The sequence below is a fragment of the Lolium perenne genome, chromosome 4, assembly GCF_019359855.2.
Source record: "Lolium perenne isolate Kyuss_39 chromosome 4, Kyuss_2.0, whole genome shotgun sequence".
Lineage (NCBI taxonomy): Eukaryota > Viridiplantae > Streptophyta > Magnoliopsida > Poales > Poaceae > Lolium > Lolium perenne.
Genome location: NC_067247.2, coordinates 218,763,529 through 218,781,956, shown reverse-complemented (window position 1 = coordinate 218,781,956; position 18,428 = coordinate 218,763,529). Strand labels below are relative to the sequence as shown.

Below are 18,428 nucleotides of genomic sequence, written 5' to 3'. Positions count from 1 at the left end.
GAAGCTAACGGCCCAAAGAAGAAATATCATTGGGTCAGGTGGGACGCGGTGTGTATGCCCAAGTCCATGGGGGGACTTGGCATCATGGACACCAAACTCATGAACGTTTGTCTCATGGCAAAATGGGTTTGGAAAATCTTGACTGGCGCTCAGGGTCTGTGGGCGGACATCATTCGCGGCAAATACCTGAACGGTAGAGACATCTGGGTAGACTCGCACCCAAGAGGATCACAATTCTGGAACACGCTTCAGAGGATCAAGCGAGTGCTTTGTTTGGGGACAAAGCATCAAGTGGTTAGTGGGACATCGACCCGGTTCTGGCACGATTGGTGGTTAGGACCGAGACCCTTTCGGGAGAGATTCCCAGGCCTTTTCGCCATAACGGCAGACCCGGAGGCCTCGGTGGCGCAAGCCGCAGCCGGCGGGTTTTGGGACATCCCCTTGCGCAGGGAGCTTGGCAGGCTTGAGCACAGGGAGCTCACTGACATCCGGAGGGAGCTCCAGACAGTGGGTCTGAGGACCGGGCGGGATGTGATCCGATGGTCTCTCGAACCCTCTGGAGAGGGCACGACACGGAAGCATTATGGGGTGCTGTGGAGGATCGCTGTCCCTCTCAAGATCAGGATCTTCCTCTGGCAGCTAGTGCGTAAACGCCTTCCCTCCAATGACAATATTCGTAGGAGGAGGGGGCCATCTTCGGGGAGATGTGCCCTTTGTGGAGAGATGGAGGACACAAACCACATCTTCTTCACCTGCGTCTTAGCCAAATTCTTGTGGAGTGCGGTTAGAGAATTACTGCATTGTTCTTGGAACCCCACGTGTTTGGCGGACGTTTATAGGCTGCTTCGTCCGTACAGAGGCCAAACTAAACGGGTCTACTGGATTAGCTGTGCGGCGCTGTGCTGGACCCTGTGGAACATTAGAAACAAGTTTTCCATTGAGGGGCGCTTCCCTAGCCAACCTGCTGATTGCATATACAAAATGTCTCTCTATCTACAGGTGTGGAAGCAAGTGGCTAGGAGACAGGACCGTGAGGCTGTGGAGCTGACCATTGACAGACTGCGCACGCTCCACACTTCCGCCAGGATGCAGACATAGCATTCTTAGCTGTCTTTATCATATCTATCATGTATCTGGATTATGTTTATGTCTGTGTGTATGTGTTCTCCAAATGTTGGGGCATTTGGATGTGTTAGCGCGTGAACTGTGTTACTTACGTGCTTTCGGTGTGAGTTGTATCTTGGACCTTCGGTTGTATGATGTTGCTTTATTAATTTAAAGCCGGGCTCTGCTCGAGCCTTCTGTCTGAATCCTGCCTGAAATTTATTTGTTACATGGAATTTACCCCCCTAGAATCTTCCATCTTACTGATAACATCTGCCTTGCAGAATTCCAGTTTAGGCATGCATGTATTCTGGCCGTTTTCAAAGTGGCTGAAATCTTATTTTACAGTAATGTGGAAAAAAACTTATTTTTCAATATTATTTGTCATATTCAATCTATGATAGTATATCAACATTCATAGCCATATATAAATGCCACATTCATGTGTAAGAATATGGAATGGAAAAGCAATGAATGAACTGATTAAGACCTACCTAACCCTCATACTGATTGTACATGCCACTTACTAGCCAAACGAAATGTGAGCAAGTCAAAACTTTTGAACTTCAACATATAGATTGGACACACATGAGTCAAATTTCAACAATATGCTAGGTTCTGCATACTTTATTTTATTCTGAATCGTAATAGCTCCATGCACTTGGCAGCGACTTTGGCGTTGCGATCAAAGCCTCTCTTTCACCTGGCACTGAAACACTAACATATGTACAGACTATGAGATCGACCGTCCATGCATCACTCCTTGCTCATCCAACTTATCAAAAGTTTAAGAAATAGATCGACCATACTTATCTTCTCAAGAGGGCTTCATAAATATTGTATGCACAATAATATTTCTATAAATCCCGCAGCAACGCGCGGGGTACCATCTAGTAATCTAAATGGACGGGCGCAGCAACGCGCGCTATAATGGTCTAGTACACACTAGAACATACATGAAACACCCCAAAAGCATGCTCAATAGTACCGATAGGCGATTTGTGAGCTCGCCGCCGACGATTTCGCCGGTTCCCTCCCCCTCTGCTGGCCGCCCGCTACGGCGGCGGGAGGGTGGGGGAACCCCGGATCTTGGCTATACATAGTGTAGGGTTGGGTAGCTTCCAGCCGGCGGCGTCGAGAAGGTGGAGGCGCAGTCGGAGTGGTGTTTTGGGGCGGCGCTCGTCCCCTTCGGCGGTGGTCCTCCTTGGAGTGCTGCTGCAGAGCGATCGTCCTCGTCGTCATCCTTGCAGGTCGTCGGAGCTGCGGGGATGGTTGTCCCTCGCCGGATGCCGGGTAGCGGCGGATTCGGATCAGATGATATCGGGAGAAGCTGGTGATGTTGAGCTCGTCATTGGCGTTGAAGATGCAGGGCGGAGGCTCTCCGGAGCTGAGGACCGTCGACTTCCCGTCCGCGGAGGGGTGCCTCCCGTTCCAAGGCCTGAGGGGAGGAGATGCGGCGGCGCGCCGGCGGAACGTCTTCGTTGTCTTCCACGGCATCGAGGCCCAGAAGGACCCAATTGTAATTTTATGCTTTGTTCTAGTCTGTTCTGTAAGAACCGTGTTTTAATATAATCAGATTTTCCCTCGCAAAAAAAAAACATTCTACGTTTGTGATCAATCTTGAGCACCAACTTTTCTGTCGATTGTTATTCCAGGGCATACCCTGCCTGTATGGTCCTGTTGTGGAGGAGTTGATGTGGTGTTTGAAGTTGCAGATGCGGAAGTTGGTGCCTGCGGAAAATCCAGAGCTGATCAACGAGGATCACCTCCGGATGAGTGCAGGAATGCAGTGTTTCCTGAATTTCCATGGCTTTGAAGTCAAACCAGATATGATGCTGAGCCCATCGATCATCACCTCTTTTCCTATATGTGTGGCATCCAAGAGCCTCCTGCTTTATTGGTCCCTATGTTTAATTTCCACTTACCAAAGTACGAATGAAGCCCGGTGATCAGATGTATACATGAGCACGCGATGACTGACTGCCACATGTCCAACGGACGTTTGTTGTCCGTGAGAGAAAACCCAATCACGTGTCTCACCTCAGGCGCCAACTCAGAACACCTCTTTTTTTTTTTTTTGTGAATCACCTCTTCGTTCTCTGGTGACCTGTGCGGCCGCAAATCGAGCCCCACAGCTAGTCCGGCTCCTCCACAGCGAGCCCCAAATCGAGCGCCTCTACATCGAACATCGGGCGATTGATTTCGCGCGGAGGCGATGGGAATCGCGGGGATTGAAAAACGCTCGACTGCTCCCAACACCGGCATGCAGCCCATCGTCGCCAAAATCGATTTTGCGGGAGCTCAAGGGGAGGCCATGGCGGACGAGCCGAGGGGGACCCCATCTTCCTCTGCTTCTTGTTTCTCCAAATCGGATGTGGGAGGAGGCATCTTCCTCTGCTTCTTGTTACTGGGTGGAGCAGCCCGCAACTGTGCGTCGACCACTTCGCCCATGCCGTTCGCCGCGTGTGGTCGATCCGTCCATGTCGCCCGCCATCCCTGGCCGAAACTGCCGTCGGAGGCCCCTCCGCTCATGACCGGCGGCGACTTGGCCGCCGGAGCTGTTCGTGCTTGTCCGTCAGGTCGATCTTGGGAGAGCCGAATTCTACACGGCCACGGCTGGGCGTGCTGCTAACACTCGTGTCAGCGTCGTCTGTGGGGGAGGGTGAGAACGAGGAGGAGGCCGCCTTCCATGGAGGCGTCGGATTTGAGGGGAGAGACGCGGGATTGAGGCGCCGCGCGATGGTGGAGTGGGGCGTCTTGGCCGTGGGAGGTTACACTCTGCGTTCTCCGTCACCGGGCGACGCAAGGCCTGATGGCGCCCCACGCCCCAAGAGCAGATCGATGCCCTACTGGTTCCCCACGCGCGGATGGCGCCTCGCCGACCGAGAGTCATGGCGGACACACAGAGGAAGTTGAGGGGCGGCGTCGTCCGTCCTCAACCGGCCACCATCCTCAGCTACATATGCGCGTCTCCATCCATCCTCCTCCACCACCGCGCGTTGCCGTTCGTCCTCCACACGCGCGGCGCCGTCCGTCCTCGACCACCGTGCCTCATCCATCGACCGGAAGGCATGGCTCAGGGGATCTCCTCCACGGCACGTGCTTTGGGGTTAATTCGATTTGGGATCAATATTTTCATATGGGATTCTCTCCCGTGAATTGCTGGGATCTCGTCCTCTGCTCCATCGGATAGTTTTTGCGGTGACCTTTTTACTTGCGTTCTGGAAGTACTAAAAGAGAGAAGAAAGAGGAAGGAGAGAGAGTGCACCGGGTCTAGAACAACAGACAAAAAGCAGATTCCGTTTTACACCGTGTGGTGCCGTCAGTTCAGAAATCGGAATGGCAGAATCTCAAAGGCGATCCAACGATAGCTAATGCGTGCTCACGTATACACGCGGTCACCAAATCCACTCTCAACCAAAGTATATACAATAAAAAAAATTGCGCGGACACACAATTTGTGTGTCAACTGTCAAGTAGATAGATAGAAAGGAGAAGAAACAGGGACGGTTAGGTCCTGACAATGCGGTGAGGAAGGAGGGGGAGTAGGGGCATGGATTACAGTTACATATGCAATAATATTGTTTCCACAATTTTGCCTGCACGTGTTTTCTTTCCCGTATTATTGACGTAGCAATGCTCTTTATATCCAGGTTACTAAACGTATCATTGAGATGACGTATACGAGTGTGATTTTTGTGTGAACAAATATGAAGATAATTACATTTTGTGGGGTGTTGCTGAGCACATTAAGAAAATTTCCCACATCGATACTAGTGGCTGGGATCTAATGAAACTTGCGACCGCGCTTAAGATGGTATGTTACCCTGCAAAAAAAATTGAAGCTGCCACACGGGTAAGCACTAAGCAGTAATATCATGTGGATGTGCATGCACTGGATGTCAGCTTTTCATTCAGCTAATGCTTCTTTCTTTCTTTCAGCTGTTCCCAAAACAAGAGTTGAAGAGGTTCAGGGATGATGCACCTAAATATAAGCGTAAAATCATGAAGGTGCCTTGGTTGGAAATCTATAATGAAATGTACAATGCCCGTAAAATTAGGCTTTATGCGGCTAAGTTCTGCTCTGTTTGCTCAAGCGGGCTGAAAAGGCATATGAAATTGAAAATGCATTTCTAGCTGCAAGAGATCATAAAATTGGTCCTCTAGCTCCACCCCCTCGAGCTCCTTGTCTCCTGGATGTTATTTGTAATTTTATTTTCACTGGGTTGTAATAGCTTATTACTTGAACCTTCCATTGTCCACTTTGGTTGGTTGTATCACTACCGTTGCTGGCTTTATTTATGAGGTCAGGCGTATAAGCTTTACACTCCTTTGTATCGGTGGACACACACTCTTTTTCGATTTTTTTTTTTCTCTTTTTTCTCTTTTTTTTTCTCTATGCTTAGAAGTTTTTTTTTCTCTATGTATGTATATCACTTTTTCTTCTTTTGTGTATTTTTCTCACCGAGCTTGTTTCGGAGCTTCGCTCAACTGAACGCACACAAACAAACTCTCTCACGGTCGTGACACTTGTGCAATGCTTCGCAACATTCGAAAAGTCACTCTCAATGGGATAGGTACACAAAGAAAGAAACGGGGCTACAAGGGGTGAGGGGACAGGTTATACCTAGATGAAAATGTTAGACGGTATCGGAACACACAACTTGCGATAATATCGACGATGGTGGTATCGATGATGTGCTCGGAGATTCAGGGTGCCGATGCCGTCGTCGCGATGTCGATGTAGGCGCGGAAGCGGTTGTCACGGACCAAAGTCACTCCAAATCGGAAACCGGGCGAATGAAGTCACAATTTTGGAGTAAAACGGGCTTGGAAAAGTTGTCAAAATTAGAGTCGCAATATTATGAGATGGCTGTCAAAATTTGAAGTCAAACGGGATCTAAAAGTTGTTAAAATTTGGGGCAAAAAGAGATGTCAAAACTGAGTAGAAACTGGAGAATTGTGTAGCGGTAGTACCGCCGTACCTCCGGCCGTGGTACCGGTTAATGAATTAGACTATACAGTGAGCCTGGAACCGCGAGCGGTACCAAGGCCGGTACCACCGCCGGTACCACTAGCGGTGGTACCGCTCAGGTCAGACCGGTGGTACCGGTTGTAGCTTAGCGGAGGTACCGCTTGGGGATCGGCCGCGATTGGAGCTGGTGCGCGGCGGCCGCCCGTCGAGCGTGGGTGGCGCTAGGTGCTGCAGGAGAGGTTGGGGCGCACGCGCGACAGTGGTGGCAGTGCGGGGCGACGCGTCCAAGGCGAGTCGGACGAGCGGGATGGCCTGGGTCGGCCGACGGGGAGGCGGCCGGAGCTCGAGCTATGGGTGAGCGTGGAGGCGCGGCTGCGCGTAGTGAGCTGCTGCGAGCGGGCCGGCGGGAGTGAGCGTGGAGGATGGGAATCGAGCTGGCAGCAGCGCGCGTGCAGGGAAACGAGTGGATGTGGCCGCTGCCTTGGCGCGTGCGGGGACGGGCGACTGGCGGCGGGCGGCGCAGGGATTGCGGCAGCTGGACGTGCAGCGCGAGGTGGGCGGGGCATCTGTGGAGCTGCGGCTCGGATGGTTGGACCAGGGAGGCGCGGTAGCTGCGCGCTGTCGGAACGGAGGCGAGGTGGGCGGAGCCAGGGGAGGCGAGGCCTGGCGGCGGTGAGCCCAGGCGGCGGCGTTGACCCGCGGGTCTGGTTGGCCACGGTCGGGAGGAGCTTGGCCGAGCGATGCGGGGGCAGGCGCGTGCGTGGGTGGATGGATTCGGTGGTGATGCGCACGCGGGGCCAGATGGTTGAGCGCGTTGACCAGGAATTGAGAAGAACTCTCGTATGAACAGCAAGAACAGCACACGGGCAGCTCCAAAAATTCTTAAATTGGAGCTGAAATCGATGGAATTAGAAGGGGAAATTTTGGGAAGCAGTAGATCAGCACCAAAGACATCAAATCCGTGAATCAAAACCACAAAAAACGCAACAAATCCGGAGATCAAATTTCGAGCTATTTTTTTGGGAATTTTTTGAGAATTTTTTTTGGGGGAAATTGGTGGCTTTTAGGGTCAAATTCGTGGCAACCTTTGCTCTGATACCATATGATGGACCCTAAAGCCACGTGGGTTGCCCGATCTCACGAATTGACCGAGAGAAAAACGGGGAAGAGGAAGAACGCGAAGAACATAACGAAGAACACGATGAACGCACACGATACAACCCGATACAATTCCGGTTTGCTCTCGATAGCCCGAACCACTATCTCGATAGAATCACTCAAGGGAGAGACACGAGGTAGAATCCCCGAGAGAAAGACCGGTATGTAATCGATAGAATCACTAGTGCGAGAGATCGAAGTAGAATCACACAAGCGAGAGACCAATCACATAAAGAGAGCCTTGATACAACTCATAGATTTGTGTCTAAGAGAGGAGAGAGTTTCCCTAATCCCAAAGGGATGGTGGAGGCATAAGGCAAGTTCTCACTCAAATTATGTCTTCCCTCATGAAGGGGGAGGTGGGAGCCTATATATAGGGAGCCACTAAGGAGGGTAGTTTAGGCATACAAAGGGATAAACGGTCCAGATATGATGTGCTTGGTAGTGGGGCGGCCGTGCCGGCGCCGGTAGGGCATCTGTGGCGTCGTCCTCAGGCGTAGTGGTAGGGCGGCAGTGACGGTGGAGATGGGCGGTAGTGCCCGCACCTGGGCGGCAGTGCCGGTCATCCTGCGCGGCAGTGCCAGCCTTCCTTGCGCGTCTCTTTCTTCCTCCTTGGCGACCTCGGCCTTGAGTGTGGTTCTTGCCGTTGATGCACATGATGAAGCAAAGACCGTAGGTCGGGCTGCATCATACTACTCCCACCGTCTCCAAATACATGTAAATTTAACAAAAAGTTATTTATTTTTAAGTTTGACCAAGTATGTGTACACAAATATGAGGATCTACAATACCAAATGAATCCAATATATCCGCCATTATACGTACAAGTGGTTGGGGCGCCCCATGGGGCGCCTCCTCACCGGTCCTGTGCGCCCAAAATTCAACACAACGGGTATACATTACACTAAACAAGAGAAATAGAATTTAACGGCAGTGGTTAAATATTCAACCAAGGTTGAAAATCCAATTTTATATTTCAGTTCCACAAAACACAACCAGCAGGTGCATGTCAAATTTGATAGAGAACATGCCTGACCTCAAAAATTTGAACTTCAAAGTTGCACCACCTAAAATTGCAGTGTAAAGATTGATTTGCAATTTTGAAGTAAATGGCTATTCTAGTGAGATGAGTCAGACCGCCACTTCCTATTACATATAAGGACTAACAATTAAGAATGAGAACCCATGGGTGTAGTTTGTGGATGTTGTCAAGCCACAGCGTGGCTATGTAACAATACACCACCAGAAACAACCATGGCTCTACTCTGCAATGGTCGGTGTCATCTTTCGGCTTTCCACATGCTTTCTTGAACATTGGCGAACACATTATATGTGCCGCTTGCAGCATGCCATTTTTGTCTGTGCGGTGGCATCTTATGGGTTTGATATCAGCGTCACTGGGATGAATCGGCACCCTTGTTTGTCTTCGCCGCACGCTCCCGCGCCCCTTGTGAGCATCTTCACCTTCGCCTCTCTTCAAACTTGGTGAGCTTTGGAGGCTGCAAAATAGCAAGAAGGATCGGTTTGTTAAGATTAAAATGGAAAAAATGATAAAGAGTACCGCATAAAAATAAGGCAGAATGAACAGGACAACATAAGATTCAGATGCTTGTATCTATGCACATCATCTATCTACAACCATCTGCCGCAGCACCATGCCAATTACTAAAGGTCACAAAACTTTTGATGGTCCAATGTGGCAAGTCAATCTTCTACTACACTACTATAGTACTTCTAATTGACTTAGTTTTGCACTAAAGCACCTCGAAATTGTAATAGTGCAGTTAAGGGTATATACTACTCTCTCTGTTCCATTCTATAGTGCCTATTGTTTTTTGGCACGGAAATTAGCGCAAGAGTATTTTTTACACAAGACTCCTAGCTGAACGACAACGTAAAATTTGGGAAATCCATATCTTCCTAACTTACCATAACAATTTTGGGAGTTGAACGATTTGGGATCTGAATAGGGAGGGGGTAATTGAAAAAAAGCTAAGCTACAACCTTATATTCTGAAACAAATGCCAAAAATCTATAGGCACTATAGAAAGGAACGGAGGTAGTATCTGATATGAGTACATAGTGTTGGAACTAACTCGTTCATACATAACACATTTGATAAGAGTACATAGGTAATCTTTTAGAACATCAGAAGCAACACAACCAACAATTAGAAAACGACAACTATATATATCCTAACACAAAATCCCATAAATGAAGCCATAAGCATATAGTTTCCTAAAACAGAGTTGGATTCAAACAGGTTATCACCTCTTTGTGCTTGCCTTTCTCCAAACTCTTGGGAAGACCAGAAGACAACAAATCTGAGCAACAATTTCATTACCGGGAAGCCCAGTAGGAAAAGAAAGGAATCATTTGCCCTCGATCAATGGAGTTCACGACATCAATAGTAGATATCCTTCTTTCCATCATCTCCTAAGGGTAGGTTCTCTCACTTGGATTACTGGAACTTCTTGAAATAAACATAACAATACATAGTTATAATAATAGTGCATGTGTCCTTTCATGAGGAACATACAATTAGTCATGAGGTTCTTACATAACAGCGTGCCTGAACGGAGAAAGCACTTACCAGAGATGTCCAATTATGCCTCACGCAAAATTGTCAATAGGTTTTCTAGAACCACTAAAAAATGCGTCCAAGCATATCAAGCGAGACACAAGTTTTCAAAATCTGCAAGAGAAGCAACATACATAAGTAAGCAACATAAGGTAGCAACTTCTCATACTAATATACACACAAGGAGAAGGCAGGTATTATTTTAAATTTCATTCCGAAAGTTTAAAATGGGCTTGTCTACTTTATTTAGTTCCAGTGCTCTGCAATTGTGATGCCTTAAGATAAAAATAACCATGAGTTAACAATATCAAGAATGATTATGCTATCAAAAAATAAAACCTCGTGAATAATGGGAAAGTACCTCGCCGGTGAACTTTTGTTGTCTATTCGTAAAGTGCTTCAAAGACTCGTATAATCATCAATTCAGATGAAATAATACAGTTCAAATTTATGAAAATGAACCCATAAGCTAACCATATTACTTAAAAATAACATAATAATATATCATTTTAGAACGAGTACAGACTGGACTTTTCTGTTACAACACATAACAGAAAAAATTGAGTACCTGCATAACAACTTTTTTCAGCATCAACTTCTAGAGCTTGACCACGCCCATTAGTACCAATCACTCACTCGGATGTTTAGAATATCCTGATACTTTGGGCCCTATAGACTGTAGATATTTAGTGAACACATGATTTTTGTTAAGTTGTCTGAAAAATATGCTTTTGTAACGGACTAACAGAGGTACAACTATGTGTGCTTTGACATGATCTTCTGATTTAAATTATCCAGCAAATCCACGTAAGAAATATGACGGGCATGGTAAGCTACAATAATTGGCATGACTATCGTGCAGGACCGAAGAAACATAACAATTTTTGCATAGTTTAAAAGAAGTGCAAAACTATAAAAGGCAAACTATGTCTACAGGAGTAGATATTTTTAAGCAAATTCTCTGAGAATGCATTATGTATTACATAGTTCATTCACATATAATGTAGTAAACATCGGGAAACCTTGAACCTAATTCATTTTCACTACAACAAGCAATCACTCCCCTGCATAAGCTAGCACGCCAACGCAAGTGCTCATGATTTGCCAAAGTACATACATGAGGACAATAGACAATGGTGCAACGCAAACACTGCTGGGTGACCAGCAGTATAAGTATGTAGTACACGAGATCTGTGAGACGACTCACACATGCTGATCTCTGCGGCTCCTTCCTTCAAGCACGCACCATCCTTCTGCAAAAATAGAGATTCGTCACTGCAGGAATCATCGTCTTTCACCCTGCCTCGCAAACCATGGCAATCAAACTCAGCAGGGTGAAAATTAAGACATCAGACCAGATGAATGGACATTACTTCCAGCCGTCGGGTCAACTGAGAAAAATAGAAGAAAAGCAGATGGTGATGGGAGCAGCTCGTACCTCACCACTGTCTGGGATTTGAAGGGACGATGTAGGGCAGCAGGAAGATCCGCCATCGCTGTTGCCTCGTGCCGTCTAGCTCGGTCAGGCTGGCATCGCTCCGTCTGCCCCAGCACTACCCCTGTTGATCCCCCGCCAGTGTCCAGCCCCTCGACGAGACGCAGACTGGCGGCATCTCCCCTGGTCGCTCGCAACTGAAGGCCTCCTCTCGCGGATCTCGCCACTGTAGGGATGCTGCTCGTTGGCCGCCTTGCTTGGCCCTGCGTGCCTAAATCCCCTGTGCACCGCGAGCTCCGATCCCCCTCGCCCACCTTCCCCGCAGTGCTCTTCTGCGCGGCTGGGCCTGATCCTCCTTCCTCTGCTTCGCCCCTCCCTCCTCCTCCTCGCTGCTCTCTTGCACCTCCTCATTCCGCTGCCGCGTCGGCAGACGGCATCTCCGCTCCTTCTTCTCAAGCGCAAGGGGAGGAGCAGGGGATAGGTCCATCAATCGATGACAATAGAGAAAAGGGAAAAATACAACAAGAAAATGGGAATCGCGTATCTTAGTCCAGACTGCCGCCGTGATGGCCTTTGATCTACTGGAGGTGAGAGGCGAGGGGCGGCGCATCACAGCCTTTGGGAGGGCTGACATGGCGACAACGCCCAAGCCTCCAGGGCCGCGCCGGCCGCCGTCGCTCTGGCCGTCGAGCCTCCGCGGTTGAGGTGCTTCCGCCTGCTTCCACCACGGGTTGACGCCTTAGATGAACCAGCCGGATCGGGTGAGGAAGAAGATGAGGGTGTGAGGTGGGAGCCACCGCCGCTGGGACGTGAGAGATGGGGGAGGTTGCGTGCGGGGAGAGGAAGCGTGCCTTTCTTGATCTTTATTTATTTCCCTCGCTAACCTTTATTTCCCTCGCTCGCCCAGCCTTTTTTTCGCTCTCTCAATCATCAGCCCTCGCACGACAGATGGGTATCGTGGATAGCCCCAGAGGGCTCCCTAGTACCACGCACTTGTTTGTTCTCAATTTTCATGATGTATTTATTTAATATGTAGTTGTTGATATTTCTTTTGTACTTGGTCGAACCTAGAACACATTGACTTTTTGACTAGTCCAGGACTCAAGGTCATGAGGGTCAACCCCTAAGGTGTGGCCCAATCTTCACGAATCGACACGTGAGGGTGAAGAACACGTGATGGACACAACACAATGGAAGACAAACACGAATCACTTCATACAAACTGGTTTGATCTCCATGGCCCAATCCACCAACCCGAAATCAAGTGAGAGATCGACTACCGATAGAATCATACGCGAGAGATTGGCAAAACCTTGATAGAATCATACATGGGGAGTATAATCCCTTCAAGGCAGTTACCTAGTGGCTACTAGAATCCACATACATGAGAGATCAAGTGATTGGGGAAGTCGTGTACAACTCTAGTAAATGAATCTTGGTGGAGGCCTTCGAATCCCATTTGGGACAAGAGCACATGCTGGTGTCTATTCTCAATCTTTTCTAATCTCAAAACTGAACCATAGGATCTATTTGTAGTGCTAGAGACGAAAGGATATGCGACTGGATAAAATTACATGGCCATGACCCAAAATCTACACGAAAGGCAGTCACATCTGGTTTCAAGTTGGTTAGACCGACTCATGGACCGGCTGGTCTGGTCAACCTAGAGTGGGAGCAGGTCCCAATCAAATGCAAACTTTATCCCGTCCGGTCTTGATTCGGCCACGGTCTAGTATGAACTGGGCGATCCAGTGAGCTGGTCTGGTGTCCGGGCTGGTTGACCCAAGCTGGGACCGGTTGGCCCTCCATCTGGATCCATTCCATTGCTAATTGACTGGTTTTGGCATCGACAGGTCTAGTCTTCTTTCCCCGGTCTGGTGGCAGCGTCAACTAACCAGTTGTGGCGCCGTAATTACTTTTTTAGCTCCTTCTCCTCTTACCCTCTCATGGTGACTCAAACCTGAGAATGTAAAACATATTGAACTGAGAGGAAGTTCAATCTTATTTTCATAAGATTATTGAACACTACTTTCAGAAATATGTCAGAAGCCGAGGTTCATACCTCGAGGAAGTAATAATTGGATTAAAACTTGAGAAAGTGAGTAATATTTACTCAGAAGTACGAAAGCTCAAGTAAGTTAAGGATAAGGAAGCTGGATGAAGGAAATACCGGAGACCAAATAAAGCTCAAATAGGCCATAGACCGAAGGAGTTAGACCTTGCCAAAACTAAATACAGTTAGAAAGATTCCTTTCATGGAACCTAAAATAACCAAAATAGTTAGAGGTATCAATCATAATCCATGATTGGATGGACTAAGTTAGTCTAATCCATTCTTAGGAAAATAAACCATCACGACCAATTCCATGGTAAGTACCATTACCATAGTTTTAGCCGGTAATGGGAAACAGAATCGATCTTAGACAAGTCTTGTAGAACCAAGTTTTTGGATAAACCATTAGGAGTATGTTATCCAATTAGTCCTCAATTAAGACTATCAGCATACGAAGAAGTCCCAATCATTGAATCTTCAATGAGAAAGGAAACAAGCTTCTAGCGTTGGAAGAGATCAAAGAATCAAAGTAAGAGGCATGGTTCAGAGACAAACACTATTGGATTCCAGGAAGAATCTGGACAAGGGATATATTCAATTATATCCAAAAGGATCACCATGGAGTTCGAGAAAAGTTGTAGTCTATACAAGTCAGATCCACACTCCGGAAACGTGAGAGAGTTCAAACTTCGAGGACGAAGTTTAATTTTAGGGGTAGAGCTAGACTGTAATATCCCAGGAAATGGGGTTACAAAAATAGAGGAAACAAATGTGTGCATTGCATCATGCATAGAAAATCCGGGAAATTTTCGCGCTTTAAAGTAAAACAATCACACTAACTGAAGTTTCACTTGACCTTGGTGGAATTGAAGTAGCTCATCAAGTCAAGCGCTATAAACCTCAATGTGACCTTTGTTAAAACTTTGATTTGGGTAGAGATGATTTGATCTAAGGGGTTAGATCAAATGGAATTAAAACCAACACAGGAACACATTAATCAAGGATCAACTACTTGATCTTATTAAAGATTATAACATGGTATTCCTTGCCATAACTTATGAACATCCAGTTAATTGGAAATCCAGTAACAATAAATGGAGAAACCATTCTTCACTTATCTTTTCCATGTCTTAAACTAATCCATGTTCCTACCATGCACCTCATGGTATCCAATTTCACTTCATTCTTGGAAACAGTACAAAGAGATCAACTCTAGAAGTATATATTCTTCTCTATTCCAACTTATTATACATAAACACTATAGAGGTGAGAGTTCTATATTACCAGAGAAGCCATGATAAACCTTGAGCTAAACCTTGGATATACATCCAAGTATTCAAATCATCATCTTTAAGAGGAAACCTAGATATTGTTCAAGACATTCCCTAGAGAGAGAACCCATTTATGTTAACCATAGATATTGGTGACCACATCATTATCTTGGGAGAATAACCTTAGGTTAGAATTGTAGTCCTTCCAAATGAGAGAGACCATTCATACCAATCTTAGCCTTACCTAGTTAAGAATAAAGGACAACCATTGAACTAAAGTATTAGGAGATAAACCATTTCATCTTGGAGTGTGTAAGAGCAAAATTCACACCCCAAGTTTTGTGTGTTTGATGACAACACTTGAGTAATCTCACCGTGTGCCTTGAGTATCATTGTTAGATTTGCAAGAGCACGGTGACCTCGCCGGACGCGTCAAGATCGGAAGACTGAAGCGTAGTTGATAGGTTTTCTAGTTTTGTGTGTGTTTAGCGAGGTAACAAAGTTGGAGAGAAAAATGGAAGAAAACCAGATTTAGCCAGGCCGGTACTACCGGTACCTATAGCGGTAGTACCGCTACCCCTATAGGTACCGCCGTCGGTACCGCTCTGAGTCTGTGCTGATTCGTCCTCCAGAAACACGCTGCGGTACCTCTGCAGTACCTAGAGCGGTAGTACCGCTCAAGGTACCGCTTAGGTACCGTAGCCGAGTTACGGTCGTACCGCCCTGGTACCGCTTCGAGTCCAGTAAGGTTTTGTGGTGACCCGTCATACCACTGCATGGTGTAGTGTGCAAGTCTGATATAACACCAATGAAACACCGTTCCACTAGTATTATATCGCTCAGAGTGGTACAACAGAAACATATGCGGGTCCAAGGCATGTCTATAGAATTACAACATCGACTCTGTTACATAAGATCATCACAGCATCCTACTTTACAATGAGGTAAAACTGCAAATAAACTCCAGAAGAACGACTCGTAGTCTTGTCTTATCACGAACTCTAATTGTAGAGTATTTAACTAGCTATAGAGGCTAAGAAGATTCTAGCTAAGTAGGAGCTAAGTTTAGGAAGCTAGTTCACTTCTATGGCTAAACTAGGTTTTCTCCTTGTTGGATGTGGTATCTGACTTCTCTGACAGGGTCCTGTTTCTTGAGGTAGTTGTTGACTCCTCGGCCTTCGAGTTGCACTGTAGATTCTCCTTCGATGCCTCCATATCTAAGCAGGGGATTTAAGAGTGGGATGAGTACGAGCGTACTCAACAAGTTCATTATAGGAAAGAGGTGTTTAATGCACTAGCTACAGCATTAGACCAGAAAGTCTAATACCAATGCAAGTTTTCATAACCATTTCTTCAAAAGGTTGCTTTTATTTAGAAGAACTATGTCCGTCAGCCTTCACCGGTTTACTAGAACTTCATGGAGCTCCTTTCCGGCAGCGTTCGCAGTTCCAAATCCCGGAACAGGGAGTGACAGGTCACGATTCATTACACTCTGCAGAGGTGTGTTGCTTTACCCATAAGAGATCTTATCCTTGTTGCCAACCGAGTTGCAGGCTCGTCCACACTTCCTTTGGTGTGAGGTCAGGAGTAAGGTCATAGTCAATCATATTCCTCCCCTACCTCGCACACCCACCCTTTGTTGCATGCCCCGACCCTGGGTCCACGCCGGTCCCATTATTCCTGTAGATTTCAAGGTGGACCCCGACCACGACGACAGTGCTGGGCTCTACCATACACTCCTACGCCGGTAGCTGCAACCCATCATAGACCGCATTACCGTGGGGAATTAGAGTGGGATCCCCACCCTCCGGTTGTTCCGCAAGACACAACTGCTACGGCAAGCAATGCTTTACCGTGGGGAATTAGAGTGGGATCCCCACCCTCCGGTTGTTCCGCCAGATACAACTGCTACGGCAAGCGCATCCGTTGATGTACAAGAGGTGGAAATACGATTGACTAGTCCGTCCCATTCCAGATCTTATGGTTAACACGGGTATTACGGCACAAGAATCACTGGCAACATTTGTTGTTTAATCCTAGATGGATATAAACCCTTGCAATGGAACCTCCACCATATCAACACAATCCATGGTTCCATTGCCCACCACATAGTCATATTCATAGTTATGAAAATAGTGGTTTTGGTTTTTATGCAATAGTGATAATCATAATACTTTGCAAGTAATTTGATAAAGATAATCAATTGACATGAGCAAGTGATGAACTTGCCTTTCTTGACTGCAAGATTATGCAGGCAAGGTCTTCGATACGCAATAACTCCAAATTCTGAAATAGCATCATCGTCCGGTAAGGACGATGTTTAAAACATTGGCAAGGATGCAGTAATGCATAAGAATGAGATGCAATCGCTCTAAGCGTGACCTAACCCCGATGATTTAGGATCAGTGAGTTGTAATGATTAGTTCAGGGTGTGTTGCACTTTTAGAGTGATTCACAAACAAGGTTCTTATTCAGGTAGGATTACTTGGTATCATGGACAGGTGGATAATAAAGCATAGTAATCAATTGAGCACACAAAGAATGATATTTGGCATGATGTTAACATGTAAAGAACAATTGTCAGTTTTAGTATTATATGGCATGGTTAATGATTACTTATCATATACTTCAAAAGAATAACTTTTGAAGAACATGTTCTTTAATAAAGAACAAGTATGATGATTAGGTTGGTGGAGTTCTATAATTTATTATGGTTTCATTTAGTTTCTGGAGTAGGTATTAGATGGATCACAACATAGTTGGATTCATCAACAGCTAGAACTTGTAAGGTTGAGTTAAGCCTGGCATTCTAAGCAATTATTCATACAAGGTTGCTATCAAGATTGGTTCATCTTGTTGGTGATAGCTAGCTAGGGTTTATAGGTCCTTATAAGCAGGGTTGATGATGATTCTTTATTTTCTTCAAAAGAATAACTTTTGAAGAACATACTTCTTAAATAATAAGAAGTATATCAATTAGGGTTGAGGTTGTCTTGTATTAGCTATTGGATCTCTAGGTAGAGAATAGTTGGTTCCTAAATAGGATGGTTCATAAGTATCTCATACTAGTAGGGTTTAATGGAACAGGGTTATGTAAAGTAAAATAGTCGGTATGGTTGCTGTTAGGGTTCATCACAATGGTGTGATGCTAATTAAAGTTATTTAAAGATGATAATTCTAAGGATATGAGCTAGGGTTTGCATTTGGTTGACCCTATTTGATCAACCATGTTGGATAGGGATGCATATATGGGATACTAAATGATTGATAAAAGAGCTCCTACATTTTATGTGGACATAACAAGTATTTAATGGCTAATCATGATTTTGTGGATCAGAAGTAAGTACATGATCACATATTCTAACCTAGGTTTAGGTTTAGAAGCAATTTATGTTTCACATGTAATAATGGAACTAGGTTTTGTGCATAATTGAATTAGGGTTTTAGGGTTCCACATAAAATTATGAGGTTATCACTTGGTTTAAAATGGAACTAGGGTTTCCTAATTACCCTGCAATTATAGGATTAATAACTTCATTAATAAAGTTGAAGTTATTAATAACTTAGAAATAAGAATAATATTTAATTTGGCATTTTATTATTTTTAATTAATTAATAATAAAAGTAATTATTAATTTGGGTTTTAAATCCTCCTAATAAGGATTTAATAAGTTAATAGAAAAGGAAAATTAATTTTAATGTTTTCCTTATTTACTTACTGGTTTTTATTTATTTTATGAATTTTTTTACTAATTATTGAATTTTAATTGAATTAAGAATTAAAATTAAAAGTTTAAATAGCAAGTATTAAACAATTAAATTTTTATTAAAAATAAAAATTTCATTTTATA

General features: G+C 45.6%; 1 long non-coding RNA gene across 7 annotated transcripts; it reads right to left on the bottom strand.

The window, feature by feature from the left end:
* Positions 1 to 8,174: 8,174 nt before the first annotated feature.
* Positions 8,175 to 12,255, bottom strand: LOC127294999 (uncharacterized). 7 transcript variants are annotated; one of them, XR_007847361.1, is made up of 6 exons: positions 11,257 to 12,255; positions 11,026 to 11,071; positions 10,387 to 10,494; positions 9,831 to 9,932; positions 9,509 to 9,758; positions 8,175 to 8,736 (listed from the first exon to the last, which is right to left on the bottom strand). It is a non-coding gene; the product is annotated as an uncharacterized lncRNA (long non-coding RNA). The 7 variants fall into 7 exon arrangements; XR_007847362.2 differs by having other exon boundaries at positions 9,509 to 9,701; positions 11,257 to 12,254; XR_007847356.1 differs by having other exon boundaries at positions 9,509 to 9,710; positions 11,257 to 12,253.
* Positions 12,256 to 18,428: the final 6,173 nt, after the last annotated feature.